This window comes from Macaca nemestrina, chromosome 14 (assembly GCF_043159975.1).
Source record: "Macaca nemestrina isolate mMacNem1 chromosome 14, mMacNem.hap1, whole genome shotgun sequence".
NCBI lineage: Eukaryota > Metazoa > Chordata > Mammalia > Primates > Cercopithecidae > Macaca > Macaca nemestrina.
The window spans coordinates 17,362,153-17,368,152 of NC_092138.1; the positions used below are offsets into that span (position 1 = coordinate 17,362,153).

A 6,000-nucleotide genomic window follows, 5' to 3' on the forward strand; every position below is an offset into this window, starting at 1 on the left:
TAGCTCCATCCTCTCCTTCCTCATGCTTTGCATTCTAGGGCCTGGTCTTCTTTCAGCCCCTCAATTCCACCACGATTGTTTCATCTCCTGGCCTTTACATGGGCATTTCTCCCTTCCTAGAGTGATTTTACTCTTCTCCTCCAAATGTTCTTCCAACTGTCACATAATTAAATCTGCATCATTATTGCTAGTAAACACTTGCCTTCTCCTTGTGTCCACCCACCCCAGGTCTGTGTGAATGGGATCCCCGGCACATTTTCTGGCACTTAGTGGGCCTACTTCACTGAGCAACTTTGTCTGGGGAACCGTGTTGGGGTTAAGACGGTGGGGAGGATGGGCACTGTGCATGCGGAGCTCCAAATTTGAATCACTGTTTCCTGTCAGAGACGAGGGGGGGAAAAAGAAATCTTTGAAAATTAATATATGTCTATGTATTTGTGATCAATCAGATATGCATCTCGGATAAATACTTGTGGCAGGAATTTAAAGTATTCAACAATGTTAATGGTCCCAAGTATGGGAAATGGATGCATTAGCGAACCTTATCTCCAACAAATCCTCCATCCTAAGGCAAGAAATTAGTTATAACATTTATTGAAAATGAGCACATTTTCTATGTAATTTTCCTTTAAAAAAATCCAGATGGATTTTGAATTGGAATTACAGATAATGCCACATAAGCATTCCTAATGTTGTCAGCTCCACTGGGATGAAGTGTCTCACCCCAACCCCTCAGATGCTCAATTATGACTTAAATCCTCTTGAAAGCTCCCTTAAGACTCCATGTTACCTAATGTCAATTGCTCAGTTACAAATCAGGTTTCAAATGCCTCCAAATTCTGCACATTGAAGAGGTAAATGGAAAAATTTGAGAGATGGAGAAGGACCAGATCAATTTGGACTTTCATTAAACTACACATAATTAACACAGAACAGATGCTCCCCAATTAACTGTGCTGGCTTCAGACTCAGGAAAATCCTTACTGATTCTCTTGGACAAAACTTAGCAGGGGGAAAAAGCTAGAACCAACATATATTCTATAATAACTTATAATAACATTACCATTATCTTATCTTAAAATATTTATGTGGCTCTGTGAACATCAGAGAATTAAATACCACATAAAGTTATTTAAACAGAGGCAGACACTTCCTTCTCAAGACTCAAGATTTAAAACAGACAATATTGATCAGTATAATGAAAAATGAACTACTAAGTTAGATAAAAAGCAAAATCTATCTAATGAAACTTTAACATACACACATGTACATATGCATATATATAAATGTATATATTTTCCTAATTTATATGCGACATATGTAAATAATATTTATATAGAGATATATATAGATTACATATCTATAAAAGTCTAAGAGCAAAATACTCTTGGGCATTAATAAAACATTTGTATAAGAATATAACTTTGATACAATAGAAAATATTACATACATACTTTCTCATAGTAAAGAGAAAGGGTTCTACATAAACCCATAAAAGAACACCATCTACTAGAAAGAGACCAAAACTTTGTCTAAGTAACGATTCCAAAAAGAAAACAAGTTTTGAAAGAGTAACAGAATTATACATGTGGTTATTAAATGCCCAATATATTATTTCTAGTTTAAAAAAAGTATTCTATTCCCTTAAAAAAGTAGGATTTTACAATTTTATTTTTCATATCTGTGTGTGTACACACACACACACACACACACACACACACACACATGCCACCTAAAGGGATATTGCTTATTTTATAATAACATATTTTGTTTTTTTTTTTTAAAACAATGATAGGTTCATATCCTGGGTTAGCATGTGGTCATTGGAGATTATGCAAATATTTCCCATACAAAGAGAGCAGATAAATAAGATGTAAGTTTAATGGAAAAGATGGATGAAAGGTGTACAATCAATCTAAAAAAGCACATAATTATAGATACAGAAATAGTCTAATGTATGTCACAGCACTCATAGTGGATGCATCAGGATGATAAGAATTAAGGGTTATTTTAATTATATCTTTAGAATGTTCTGCAATTTAGCTCTAGTATAGCGCTTAAGATCTATGGAGTCAGTTTCACTGTGATTCGATTCTGTTTTGTTGTTCACTACACATGGGACATTGTATAGGTTACATGAACTAGCTAAGCTTCAGTGTCTTTATTTAGAAAATAGCAAGAACATTTCCCACATCATAGTATTGCTGTAGAAATTCCAAACAAAATGAGAAAATCCAAGAAAAATCCTTACCAAGGTACTTAAAACTTAGCACAGAATGTTTGAGTTGTGGTATGATGATAATGATGATAATTTTAATTAAAAGAAGTTATAATTAACATTATAGTGATAGTAGGTATTATATAAAGAGGATTTGACTATCTTAAGAATCAATAAAATTTAGGTTTCAAAAAAATTGGGACCGGTTGCAGTGACTCACACCTGTAATCCCAGCATTTTGGGAGGACGAGGCAGGTGGATCACGAGGTCAGGAGTTCGAGACAAGCCTGGCCAACATGGTGAAACCCTGTCTCTACTAAAGACACAAAAAGTTAGCTGGGCATGGTGGCATGTGTCTGTAATCCCAGCTACACAGGAGACAGAGGCAGGAGAATCGCTTGAACCCGGGAGGCAGAGGTTGCAGTGAGCCGAGATTGAGCCATTGCACTCCAGCCTGGGTGACAGGGCAAGGCTTTGTCTCAAAAAAACAAAACAAAACAAAAAAACCTTTTTTTTTCCCATCAATTAGTCTTTTGAACAAATTTTGTAGCCAACATATGCCTGTCAAATAATCATTCAATCTTGTAAATAATTAACAAAACACCATTAAAAGACCTGTAGCAAAATGCCAATGTAAAACATGAACCTCTGAAGTAGTTGAAGTAGTAATCTATAAATAACTTGATTCTTGGTGTATTACTAAATATTAAGAGCTCTTACCCTGTATCCTTGGAATCTTAACTTCCTTAGCATCCTATCAATGCTGAGCAATGGGCTTGTCTCTGTTAAGTATACAGAAATGTTATATCCCAAACACACTAATTTCTTCCTAGAAATTTTCACACTAAATTTGGAGGCTGACATTTCATTTGCCAGTCCTTTGCACTGTTAAATGAATGTAATAGAAAATAGCATCTATTATGTACTCAATCCAGACATTACGCTAGGTAGAGAAGGAAGGCATAATCCCTCTTTCTATAAGTATCAGATTTTAATGTGAGATACACAGCAGCACAGAGAACAGTACAGCACAGTGTGATAAACGTTATGAAAGTAAGGTGTATGCTGCCCATATGGGGATCCCCTGGGTTTAGGAGAAGGTCCTAGAAGACTTCCCTGAAGGAACTGAGACCTTAAGAATTCGTTGAAATTAACTAAATACCAAAATAAGAAAATATAGAATAACATATCCACATGCCCAGATTAAAGACAGAACATAGCTTGTTCTGCAAAGTGAAATATAGCAACAGAAGAGTATGTTAAAAAAAAAAAATCAACTGACAAAGTTAGGAGGAAGTGGACATAACAGCAAATTTTCACTATAAAGGATAGCTCTATGATAAGGTTAAATATAAATGCCCTCTGAAAATGCCCACTGAAGATGAGCTCAAAATAAAAAATTATTATGCAAATCTTGAAAAGAATGCAGTATTGAATGTTTTAGAAATAGGGAGAGGGGTTCAAGGTGGTTGACTAGATGTGGCTACTACATGCCTCCTCCACAAAAAGGAATCAAAATAACAAGTAAATGTTCTCATTTAAAATAGATTGTCTAAGAGAGAACAGTGGAATTCAATGGAGAAGCAATGGGAACCACAAAAAACAAAGAAGGAGAGGGAAGTAGGCACCCTGCTCAGCAGAGACCAGCTGGGAACTGGGAGAAACACCTGGATGAGGGAAAAAGGTAAGTGACAGTCTCCCAGGACTCCACATTTCTGCCATGAACTTTTAGTCCTAGCTACAGGAGAACCCCTCAATCCACGCAGGCCTCTGGACTAACACATGGAGCTGACTAGAGGCTGTACCATGGCATTGCTTTAGAGAGAGAGAACTCACACTGCATCCCACAGGCTTTGAGCCCTGAGCTGCTGCAGCTTGGTGCCATTCTGAGAACTAAGCTCTCAAGAGACTGTGTCCTGCCTTGAGGTCAAAACTGCTGCTCTCCTCCCTCGCCAAGGAGGAAGAAGGAGAGGCAAGCACTTTCACATGCCATAAGTACAAATCCCACTGCTGTTGCTGGGGGCTTCTGTGGAACCAAAGCACAAGCAAACCAGACTCCTTTCTGCTACCCACTTGTGCTGCTCCAGCTGAGAGAGGGCACGCCCACCACTCACCCTCCAATCACAGGCCTGCAGCTGATACAATTCTGAGAACCTGGATTCCAAAGGCCTGAATCTTGCCTTGGGGCCAAAGCCAAGGCTGATGTTACTGCTCCTAGGCCAAAGAGGGAGAAGGGAGGCAGGCCCTTTCACACTTTGTGAGAACAAACCCCACCACTAGTTCTGTGGGCTACTACAGGGCCAAGGTGTGTGGAAAATACCTGTCTCACAGCTATCTGCCTATGCTGCTTCCATTGAGAGTAGTAGCCTGGCCCTCCCCAGTGGCAGGCGTATAATGCAACTGCTTTTGCCCATAGCAAAGCATTTTGCCAGGGGCCTATAGACCATCCTGTCCCTGCCTATGACAGCCAGTGCCTGAATGCACTACCATGGGGCCAGAGAACAAGTCCTACAGCACAGTGGCATGCCCCTAGTACTCAAACGTACCTTCCAGGGGCCTGGAAATTGCCCAGCACATTTGCCCAAATTTCTCAAAGCAGAATCCACCACTTTTGACATCTGAACACTCCTCCTGGGGTCTGAGTTTAGGCCAATATAATCTACCAATACCAACACAGCATGTATCATCAGTGGGCCAGGAAGGATGCATATAGTATAAAGGTAAAGGGATGGAAGAAGATATGCCACAAAACCCAAAAGCAAGCAATGGTAGCTCTTCTTGTATCAGAGAAAACAGATTTTAAATCAAAAAGAGTAAAAAAAGAGAAAAGACAAAGTTATTACATGATGATAAAGGGATTGATTCAGCAGGAAGATATATAACAATTACAAATATAGATGCACACAACACTGGAGCACCCATAAAGTAAATATTACTAGATCTAAAAGATAGACTGCAATGAAATAATAGTGGAGGGCATCAACACCCCACTCTCAGTATTAGACCATGTAGACAGAAAATCAACAAAGAAATACTAGATTTAAACTGGACTTTAGGCCAAATGAACCTAACACACATTTGCAGAACATTCTATCCAACAACTGCAGAATATACATTATTTTCATCAACACATGGAGCATTCTCCATCATAGACCATACATTAGGCCACAAAATAAGTCTCAACGTATTTTTTAAAAATTAAAATCGGCCGGCGTGGTTGCTCACGCCTGTAATCCCAGCACTTTGGGAGGCTGAGGCGGGCGGACCACGAGGTCAGGAGATCTAGACCACCCTGGCTAACATGGTGAAACCCCATTTCTACCAAAAAAAAATCTAAAAACTTAGCTGGGCATGGTGGCGGGCGCCTGTAGTCCCAGCTACTGGGAAGGCTGAGGCAGGAGAATGGCGTAAACCCGGGAGGCGGAGCTTGCAGTGAGCCAAGATCACGCCACTGCACTGCAGCCTGGGCGACAGAGACTTCATCTCAAAAAAAAAAAAAAAAAAAAAAAAAATTAAAATCGTATCAAGGATCTTCCCAGACTACAATGGAATAAAACTAGAAATCAATAACAGAGGAAATTTGGAAGTTTACAAATACCTGAAAATTAAACAAGATGTTCCTGAACACCATTGGGTCAAGGAAGACATCAAGAAGGAAAGAAAAACAATCTTGAGACAAATGAAAATTGAAACACAAGATACCAAATCCAATGGGATACAGCAAAAGCAGTGCTAAAAGTTTATAGCAATAAACACATCAAAAACGCAGAGAAAAACAAATC

General features: G+C 38.9%; 1 long non-coding RNA gene across 1 annotated transcript in view; it reads left to right on the plus strand.

Moving 5' to 3' along the window:
* Window positions 1-5,417, plus strand: part of LOC105498733 (uncharacterized) — a 31,098-nt gene extending 25,681 nt beyond the window's left edge. Inside the window, exon 3 of the long non-coding RNA XR_011612398.1 lies at window positions 3,766-5,417. This is a non-coding gene — a long non-coding RNA (uncharacterized lncRNA). The remainder of the gene's footprint in view (window positions 1-3,765) is intronic.
* The last annotated feature ends 583 nt before the right edge of the window (window positions 5,418-6,000 follow it).